The sequence below is a fragment of the Rattus rattus genome, chromosome 1 (assembly GCF_011064425.1).
Source record: "Rattus rattus isolate New Zealand chromosome 1, Rrattus_CSIRO_v1, whole genome shotgun sequence".
Taxonomy (NCBI): Eukaryota; Metazoa; Chordata; class Mammalia; order Rodentia; family Muridae; genus Rattus; species Rattus rattus.
In genome coordinates this window covers 34483367-34494234 of record NC_046154.1, presented here as the reverse complement: position 1 = coordinate 34494234, position 10868 = coordinate 34483367, and the positions used below count along the sequence as shown (strand labels likewise).

Sequence of the window (10868 nt, the reverse complement as noted above, 5' to 3'; positions counted from 1 at the left end):
AGGAGATGGGGTGGCAGTGCCCTACTTTTCAAGGATGCTTTCAAGCTGGGCAAGGTGGCTCACACCTATACTCCCAGCTCTCGGAGGCTGAGTTAGGTCACTGTGAGTTCAAGGTCAGCCTCAGCAACAGAGCGAGGTTCCCATCTCAAAAACACAAAACAAAACAAGAAAGCAGCCAGGGGGATGGCAAAGTAGTTGTGGAACAATCATGAAGACTTGAGTTCAGGTCCCTAGAATCCATGTGAAAAGCTGAGTGTGTACCTGTGATCCCAGGGTTGGGGAGCCAGAGATGGGAGTCCCTGGAGCTTACTGGTCAACCAGTCTTGCTGAGACTCTAAATAACAACAACACAACAACAACAACAATAGCCATAAAAGACACCATATGTTGATTCTAGACTCTACATGTACACACATGCATTCGCCTCTCTCTCTCTCTCTCTCTCTCTCTCTCTCTCTCTCTCTCTCTCTCTCTCTCTCTCTCACACACACACACACACACACACACACTCTCACACACAGTCTCCAAACAAACAAGAAAGAATGCTCATAATTGATGAAACCAATGTCCACTGGAGCTAAACATGGATGCTGGGAATATTGCTGTCTTGGCCCCCTGTCAGCCATCACAGCCTGGTGGCTCTACAGATCTAGGCTGACAACTTCATGATGGCAGAACAGTGATAGTCTGCATGTGTGCAGAAGATATGAGCATAGATATAGCATAGATATTAGCATAGATATAGCATAGAAGATATTAACATTAACATAAGACTAGGCAATGTTAATAAGTGAGGGCTGGAGAGATGGCTCAGTGGTTAAGAGCACTGACTGCTCTTCCAGAGGTCCTGAGTTCAATTCCCAGCAACCACATGGTGGCTCACAACCATCTGTAATGAGATCTGATGCCCTCTTCTGGTGTGTCTGAAGACAGCTACAGTGTATTTATTATATACATAAAGTAATAAATAAATCTTTTTTAAAAAAGGACTAGGTGGGGGCTGGGGATTTAGCTCAGTGGTAGAGCGCTTACCTAGGAAGCGCAAGGCCCTGGGTTCGGTCCCCAGCTCCGAAAAAAAAAGAACCAAAAAAAAAAAAAAAAAAAGGACTAGGTGATGTGTGGATTCAGTCCTATTACCTATTCGTCTTGATTTCTCCTTTTTTCTTACACCCTTCCTTTCTGTTTACATTTTTAAGGGGTGGGACTTATTTTGGCTTACAGTTTAAGGAAGGACACAACTTTTCATGGTTGGGAAGACATGGCCTCAGGATCTTGAGGCATCTGGTCAATTCCTCAGTCAGAAATGGAGAATGGACAGGAAGTGGGGCCAGACTATCATTCCTCAAGACTCCCCCTATCCCAGGCATGGTGGTGCCTGACTTAAATCTCAATATTTGCAGAACAGAGGCAGGCAGATCTCTGTGAGATCAAAGCCAGCCTGGTCTCTATAGCAAGTGTCAGGCCAGTCAGAGTTAAATAGTAAGATATTGTTTTGTTTTGTTTTTGTTATTATAAATCTAAGCAAATGCACAAATTTAGGTCACACCTCAACCCTAGCCACCTAGGGCAGGGGAAATGGAGGAATCAGGCATGCTTGGTTTCTATAATAGGAGGTGGTCCTTGCTGCCCATTAAGAAGAGATTTAGGGGGACTAGAGAGGTGGCTCAGTGGTTAAGAGCACTGACTGCTCTTCCAGAGGGTCCAGGTTCAATTCCCAGCACCCACATGGCAGCTCACACTTGTTTATAACTCCATTTCCAGAGGACCCAATGTTACAAAGACATGCATGCTGCCCAAATGCACATAAAAATAAAAATAATAAGATATATAGGGGTTGGGGATTTAGCTCAGTGGTAGAGCGCTTGCCTAGCAAGCGCAAGGTCCTGGGTTCGGTCCCCAGCTCTGAAAAAAAAGAAAAGAAAAGAAAAAAAAAGATATATAAAACAGAGAGATTTGGAATTCCCCAAGAAAGTGGACAATTGCCCAGTGTTATCAAGGGACTTTACTGGAAGTCCTTGACTTCGAAAGACTAAACACATACAGTTTGGTATTTTATTGACAGTCGCCTGTAGCCTGAGCCTGTGTGAATGAACATGAGTTGAAAGACTAGTTTTACTGGATAAACTTTTATTTATTATGTATTTTCTGTGATTCCAGTAGTGATAGCCTTTGCTTCTTGTTTGGGGAGCAGAAAAGACTCCCAGTGGCTGGGGACACATCTCAGCTGGTGGCATGCCTAGGTAACAGAGTCCCAGAGTTTGATCCCCAGCATCATAAACTGGGATGGTGGCACTGCCCATCTTTAATTGCAGCACCTGGGGAGTGGAGATGGAGGAGCAGATATTCAAGGCCATCTCTGCCTACTTAGGGGGTTTAGGACCAGCAAGGCTGGGGATAGAAAAGAAGAAAGTTAAGGAGGCCTGAGAAAGTGAGGTTTGGTTTTGGTTTTTTTTTTTTTTTCTTTTTTTTTTCCGGAGCTGGGGACCGAACCCAGGGCCTTGCGCTCGCTAGGCAAGCACTCTACCGCTGAGCTAAATCCCCAACCCCTGGTTTTGGTTTTTTATTCTTATTGTTGTTGTTGTTGGTGGTGGGTTTTCTTCAGCCTCAGATAAAAGTTTTGGATGGAGTGGGGTAGAATATCAAATTCAGTGATGCTTTGAATGTCTGATACTCGTAGGTCCACTCTGTGTGTCTCTTAGGTACAGGAAGAGCTTTGGAAGTGCCACCGAGCATAGGGATTAGTCTTCAAGAGAGAGATGAGGGGCTAGGGAGATGGCACAGTCTGTAAAGGGCTTGCTGTACACACTAAAAAGCCAGGTGCAGTGGAGACAGTGTGTCATCCCAGTACTGGGAAGAGGGGTAGGTTAATCTCTGACGATTATGGCCAGCCAGCCTGGCCAAATCCAGGGAGATGGAGAGCTAGGGAGACGGTTCGCCATAACAGCCTCACCAGCTGAGTTCAGATCCCTGGAACCCAAGAAGAGCCAGATGGGCTGGTAGGTGTCTGTGATCCCAGCAGAGTCCTCTGGAAGCTGGAGTTTGCTGCACAGCGGTAAACAAGAGACACTGCTTCAAAAACCAAGATGAAAAAAGAGAATCAACACTCATGGTCATCCCCCAGCCTCCACATGCACACTGTAGCATGTCCACATCCACACACACAGATGGGTACACACACAGAGACACAAACATGGATGCACATTAAGTAAAAAAATTCAGTGCAATTTTTAAAAATGCAAATCAGGGGCTGGAGAGTTGGCTCAGTGGTTAAGAGCACCCGACTGCTCTTCCAGAGGTCCTGAGTTCAATTCCCAGCAACCACATGGTGGCTCACAACCATCTGTAAAGAGATCTGATGCCCTCCTCTGGTGTATCTGAAGACAGCTACAGTGCACTTATATATAATAAATGAATAAATAAAAAAATGCAAATCAGTAGGGTCAGGTGCAGCGGTGCATGCCTTTAATCCCAGCCTTTAGGGAAGCAGAGGCTAGTAAGTCTCTTGAGAGTTTGAGGCCAGCCTGGTCTACATAGGGAATTCCAGAACAGCCAGAGCTACACAGAGAGACCATCTCAAAGACCAAAACAACAAAAAGCAAAAAAAGATAGCTGGAGACATAGCTCAGTGAGAGAGTACTCACCTATGTGAAGTCCTGGGACGAAAGAAAGAAAAGGGAAGGAGGGAGTTTCATAAGAGACCCTGGATGTCACCAAGGGATTTTCTTCCCCAGCCACCTTTCAGCTGCCTCAGTTCACCACATGTTACATAATATCTCCTGAAGTCACAGGTCAAATTACAGCCAGAAAGTTTTTTTTTTTCTTTTTTCTTTTTTTTTTTGGAGCTGGGGACCGAACCCAGGGCCTTGTGCTTGCTAGGCAAGCGCTTTACCACTGAGCTAAATCCTCAACCCTGGCCAGAAAGTTTTAAGCGATTCCATTTCAGCCCCTATATGAGTCTAAAAGCAAAGGTATAAAGTTATTTCTGAAATAAATTGCCTGAGAAGAATTAATACTCAGGTTTAACAATATTCAGCAGTACTAATGCTCAGCAGTGCTAATGCTCAGCAGTGCTAATGCTCAACAGTGCTAATGCTCAGCAGTGCTAATGCTCAGCAGTGCTAATGCTCAACAGTGCTAATGCTCAGCAGTGCTAATGCTCTGCAGTGCTAATGCTCAGCCGTACTAATGCTCTGCAGTGCTAATGCTCAGCAGTGCTAATGCTCAGCAGTACCAATACTCAGCAGCATTAATACTCAGGAGTACTAATACTTGACAGTGCTAATAGCACTGAGGTCCTAAGGAAGAAAAGAAACACTTGGTTAGTTAGATATGTCTTTATGTATCTCTTAGTAAAGTTTTGTTTCCTTTTTGTATTTATTTGTTTGGACAAGTTGATCTTGAACTCCTGCCTGACACACAGGCGAGTGCATGTGTGGAGGTCAGAAGACAATTTACAGAGTTGGTTCTCTCCCTCCACCCACTGGGTCCCAAGGATTAAACCGTTCTTCAGACTTGGCAGCAGGAGTGATTCATCTGAGGAATCCTACTGGTTTTTGTTGTTCTTCTTTTTTCTTTTATTGCTTTGTTCTATGTGTCTGGGCGTTCTGCCTTCACATATATATCATGTGTATGGTGCTGCCTTCAGAGGACCCAAGAAAGTGCCAGACTGGAGCTATAGATGCTGTGAGCCTCCTTATGGATGCTCAGAATCAAACCTAAGTCCTTTGGAAGAGCAGCCAGGGCTCTCAAACACTGAGCTGTCTACCAGCCCTTATTTGGTTATTATCTTTAAGGCAGCTACTTTGGGTAAACAAGCAAAGTCCTCCCCTTTCCAGGTGAAGTCCCAAAGGAAGAAAGTGCTTTCCATATTTTAATTTTTTTAAAACAATGTTTTACCTTTGAGACAGTTCTACTAGCACAGATCTCAGACACTGAAGTTGTAGCCCTTCTGCCTCAGCCTAAGTGCCTGGGCCACCACATCTGGCTCATTCCCGCCACACACACTTTAAGGGAGGGGTTCTAGGAATCAAGCCCCTATTATCAGGCTTGCCCTGAAAGTGTGTTTACCGGAGGAGCCACCTTGCTGGCTCTTTGCTTTTGAGACCGTCTTGCTATGTAGATCAGGCTGGTGGGCGCTTTCAACCCTCCTTGTCAGCCTCCAGAGAACTGGGATGACAGGCATCTGTTAGCACCTGTGTTTTTATTTTTGTTAGAGGATGTTGCTAGCTGGGATTGTTGGTGTGCCTATTTAGAAGGCTGAGGAGGAAGGTTCCCTGGAGAACAGCTCATGGTAAACCAAAGGCTGGAGGCCTACTAACTGCCCACCCAGTTGTTCCCATGGGCAGGGTGAGAACATTTCACAGCAGTGCCATCCCATCATCCCATCTCTCTCTCTCTCTCTCTCTCTCTGAGTGTGTGTGTGTATGTGCATGGTGTGTGTGTGTGTTTGTGTGTTTGTGTGCATGTCTGTGTGTGTGTGTATGTGTTTGTGTGTGTTTGTGTGTGTGTGTGTTTTTGTGTGTGTATGTGTGTGTGTGTGTGTGTGTGTGTGTGTGTGTGTGTGTGTGTGTGTATGTGTGTGTTTGTGTGTGTGTGTGGGTGTGTGTGTTTGTGTGTGTGTGTGTGTGTGTGTGTGTGTGTGTGTGTGTGTGTGTGTGTGTGTGTGTTTGTGTGTTTGTGTGTGTGTGTGTGTGTGTGTGTGTGTGTGTGTGTGTGTGTGTGTGTGTGTGTGTGTGTGTGTGTGTGTGTGTGTGTGTGTGTGTGTGTGTGTGTGTGTGTGTGTGTGTGTGTGTCTGTGTGTGTGTGTGTGTGTGTGTGTGTGTGTGTGTGTGTGTATGTGTGTGTGTGTGTTTGTGTTTGTGTGTGTATGTGTGTGATGGTGTGTGTGTCTGTGTGTGTGTGTGATGGTGTGTGTGTGTGTGTGTGTGTGTGTGTGTGTGTGCATTTCAACAAGAACTAGGCAGCAGAGACTGGCAGCACTTTAGGAGGTGAATCATGCCAACATGAAAGGAAAAGCCAGGAACCCTCGTGATCTTTGCTTAATGACTAATGCAACAGTCAGAGCAGTAAATATCCACTTGAGCTACACGGTCATGGAGTGAACAGACAATTGGATAGCTGTGGGTGCTTTTGTATCTCAGAGAGACTACCACATGCTGAGGTCATTGCCACCTGCTTTGCCTTGAGGGCCATGCTGGGTTTGTTGCTTAACTAAAAGGGGCTTCCAGTCAGCTGTGGTGGCATGTGCCTGTAATCTCTGCATCTGGGAGGCAGAGGCAAGAGGATAGGGAGTTCAAGACTAGCCTTGGCTATATATCAAATTAATGGCAGCAGGGGACCCTGGGCTATAGGATACATTGTGTCATAAAACCAAAGTTAATGGGTTGGGGATTTAGCTCAGTGGTAGAGCGCTTGCCTAGCAAGCGCAAGGCCCCGGGTTCAGTCCCCAGCTCCGAAAAACAAAAACAAAAAAAAATAAATAAATAAATAAAAATAAACCAAAGTTAATTAATTAATAATTGTGCTTCTACAAGGTGTCCAGACCCCATGGAATTTATACACAACCTGCACCCAGGCAAGGGCAAAATGAATTACTTTAGACTGGACTTGCTTTCTGAGGCCCTACATAGGGAAAAATGGATATGATGTATGCTGTAAAACAAACATAACCTAAAGCCTGGCGTGGTAGTACAAACCTTTAATCCCAGCCCTTGGGAGGCAGAGAAGAAAGATCTCGTGAGTTCAAGGACAGCCTAGCCTACATAGCAAGACTCTGTCAAAAAACAAAAACAACAACAATGACCAACAACAACAAAAACAACTGAAAATTAGAACTGTCATAAAATGCAGCATCCAGGACTGGAGAGATGGCTCCATGGTTAAGGGCACTGGCTGCTGCTCTTGCAGAGGACCCAGATTTATACTCCCTAGTACCCACACAGTGGCTCAGAACCATCCGCAACCCAGTCCCAGGGGACCCAATGTCTTTTCCTGGCCTCTGTGGCACCAGGCATGTCTATGGTGCACATAGATCTATGCAGGTAGATACTCATACTAATTCCTAAAGAGAAAAAAAAAAAAAAAAAAAGGCAGCAACCCCATATTTGGGTTGCTTATGCCTTTTAATTTTCGTAAATAGTTCTGCATTTTACATCCTGGAGCAGAGTTTTGTGGACTCACTCAGATGCCTTTGCTGGGTAGAATTCTAGAAGTATCTTTTATATTTAAACCTTATGTCACCATTGTGTATGTGCCATGATGTGCAGGTGGAGGTCGGAGGACAACTCTGCAGTCAGTTCCCTCCTCTCTCCTTTGTGTGTGCTCTAGGGATTGGACTCAGGCTGCCAGGCTTGTGTGGCAAACTCCTTTATCCACTAAACCATCTCAATGGCTGGTTTAACATCTTGAGAGCCTCCTGACTGCCTTCCAAAGGCTGCGTAAGTTTGTGCCTCACACACTAGCCTCATTTCCATATAGCCTCCTCGGTATGGGGTCATCAGTCTTCTTCACAGTTGCCAATGTACTTGACTGCACTGAGGAATTCAGGCGTGGGAGAGATCAAAAGGCGTAAGAGGATTTGCAGAGTGGTTGAGATTTGGAAAGGACACCTGCGAGTGTCATAGGTTCAGGTGATGGTTATGATGAATCAGGGAGAGGCAGACGGGTAGGGAGGTCCAAGCAGGATAGCCTCTGAAGAGAGGCGAAAACAAATGGCTTCTGATGGCTGGTCTGTTGTTCCAGTCGTAAGTATCTAGGATTCTGTATCAGAGGTCCTCAATGCAGTGCCAGGGAAGATGGCGGACATGCGTGCATAGCCTTGGCTCCTCCGTGTGGGCTTGGTATCTTTTCATCACCGGGCGTGCGTACAGGCATTTACATAGCAAACACTGTGAGACTGAAAACTTCTGGAGATCTGAAGGAAGAGAAAACCTAAGAACATATCTTAGGTTTCTATTTCTGTGATAAAACTCCATGACCAAAAGCAAACTGGGGAGGAAAGGGTTTCCTTCAGCTTACAGCTTACAGTCCTTCACAAACGGAAGTCAGCACAAGAACTCAGGCAGGACTGGAGCACAGAGCAGGAAGGAAAGCTACTTACTAGCTTTTCCCTCCAAGTTTATTCAACTGGCTTTTCTATACTTCCCAGGACCACCTGCCCAGGAGTGGCAACACCCCCAGTGGGCGGGCCCTACCCACGTCAATCATCAATCAAGAAGACTTGCCCATAGGCTAATCTTATGGAGGCATTTTCTCAATTGAAGTTCCTCTCCCCAGATACTCTAGCTTGTGTCAAGATGGCAGAGAATCTAATCATCCTTATTTTTCTAGTGCCTTTTATAAATGTAAAGTTACATTGTCGACAATGTGGAATTTTATTCCCTCATACAATGATCATCTGTGGTAATTAAATTTATAATGGGGCTGCTTCCTAGAAGCATAATAAGTCTTAATTAAACTTATTTGTTTGTGTTGCAGGGGATCCACCCCATAACATGCTTATGTACTTAAGCACTTGACTTCCTAACCCAAGCTTATTTAAATGCATTAGTATTTATGGTTAAAAGCTGCAGTCCTTAACTGCCGCTTTGTCAGCTTTGAGGCAGAGGGTCAGAAGGATTATGAATTAAAGGCTAGCCTGGGTTATACAATGATTTCAGTCTAGCCTGGACTACCTAGCATGACTCCCTCCCCAACCCCCATCTCAGTACTTTTCCAATCCCCATTCCACTGTTCTCCAAGTTGAAAGAATTAGAGAAAAAAAATACCAATTTTTAAGAAAAAATAATAGAATACTATGTGGATGGATTTAGTGTCTGACTCTGGGGCATCTGTGAGTGTGAAGGCAGAAGGGGCTGGGGTGGGAAAGAGACTTTACTTTCAGAAAAGAAAGGTGAAAACCTTTGCTTTCTTGCCGAATTCACCAAGTGGAACCAGTCCGTTGTAACATGGAGTCGTGCTTAAAAGGACTCCATCTGGAAATAAGTTAGATTCGATCTGATTCCCAATAAGATGCTTGTAAAAATAGTCCCTGGGTTCAGCCTTTCCATCCATTCGTCCGTCCATCCATCCATTTGTCCATCCATCCATCCATCCATCCATCCATCCATCCATCCATCCACACACCTACACACCCACCCATTGCCAGTAATAACGAATGCTTATGGAATGCCTGCTGTGCACCAGACATTGTCCAGCTGTCTTTTAAACATTAGTCAAAATCATCCCCCCCAATCGTCTCTCATTATCTCTTCTTCAGAAGGGCTTCTGAGGGCCACCTATTAAGTCAAGCCTAGAATTACCTCCCCTCAGCACATAGGTTATATGCACTAAAGAGCTAGACAGGCATTCAAGACCTCGTACAGAGCTGTTCCTGGCAGCTTACTCGCAACAGGTGCATAGCGGAAACAACTTCTCTGTCAGCAGATGCCTGGGTACCCCAAGTGTGAGGTACCTACACAGTACAATATATACATTCATGTAAGAGAGAAAATCATAGTTCAGGCCTGACGCTCAGCCACCCTGCCAGCCCAAGTTTCCTGTTATTTACCAAAGTTTAAAAAAGTAATTTGGGGCTCAATGTGTAGGACTTGGTTGAGGTATGAGTACAGCTGACACATGAAAGAACTTGGCCTTTCTGTGGTTGAGACGGCGTCTAGCTGATGCCATACCCCTGGTCAGGTGCTTTCCCACCTCAGGCTGCTGAGGGATAGAACTACAGGCCACTGTGCGGCACTCGGCTGGGACAATGCTTCTTCACTTCTGCTTGGGGACTGGCCTCACGTATCCCAGGGTGACCTCCAGATGACTGTGTAGCAGAGAAAGAGCTTGAACTTCTCTTCCTGTGGCTACCATCCAAGTGCTGGGGTGAACAGCAACCACACCTAGCTTAGATGGTGTTGGGGATCAAAACCAAAGGCTTTCATGTGCTACACAGACCCTTTGCCAATCGAGGGACATTATTCCCAAACTGTGTTTTAATTTTGGTCTTTGTGAATATGCATTTTTTTATTTCAAAGAATGAATTCAATTATTCATCTCTCTGTTACTTACTTGTGGAGATGAGGTCTCTTGCAGCCCAGGCTGGCTTGGACCTCACGATACTGCTGTGGTGTCCTTGGCCTCTTGCCTCTGCCTCTCAACGGATGGAGTTTCCGGTGCTCACCAACACACTCGGCTTAGTTATCTATTGTAAATTGCATTTAAAACATTTTATTCTCTGTGTGTTGGGTAGAAGTCAGAAGACGCCTCTCAAGAGTCAGTTCTCTGCTTCCACGACGTGGGTCTAGAGGACAGAACACAACTGCCTCAGGGCTTATTGCTGGTTTTATAAAGAAAAGAACACACACAGTTTACTACACCCCTAAGGTCTGTGAGCATTAGACTCCCTGCTTTAATTTTTTTTTAAGCATTTTTTTTTTTTTTTTTTTTTTTTTTTTTTTTGGGTGTGAACTACAATGAACGTGCGGAAGTCAGAGGGTAACTTGTAGGATTTGGTTCTGTTCTACAATAATACAGCGTGGGTCCCAGAATTCAAACTCAGGTTGCCAGGTTTGGTAGCAACTTTCTTTACAGTCGGGGGGGGGGGGGGGGGGGCAGAGAGAGAGAGGAGAGAGAGAGAGAGAGAGAGAGAGAGAGAGAGAGAGAGAGAGAGAGACTAAGAGACTCGCTGCCACAAATCCCTGCATTTTAAACTTTTAAAAACAACAATATGGTGAAAACCTGACTTGGGGCCACTTAGGAGGTCTGGGTCATTTTGATGCTCTTAAGCTGCCTCCTAGCTATAAACAGGAAGGACCAGGAAAACAGTTTTTCAAAGAGCCCAGGAAAGAACCACAGCCCGCTGACCAAAACCCCCCCTCCTCCCTCCC

The 10868-nt window shown here is 45.3% G+C and overlaps 1 long non-coding RNA gene across 1 annotated transcript; it reads right to left on the bottom strand.

Annotated features, from left to right (window-relative positions):
- Positions 1-2750: 2750 nt before the first annotated feature.
- Positions 2751-10137, bottom strand: LOC116896948. Its single transcript, XR_004387383.1, has 3 exons — positions 10051-10137; positions 3642-3653; positions 2751-3042 (listed from the first exon to the last, which is right to left on the bottom strand). It is a non-coding gene; the product is annotated as an uncharacterized LOC116896948 (long non-coding RNA).
- Positions 10138-10868: the final 731 nt, after the last annotated feature.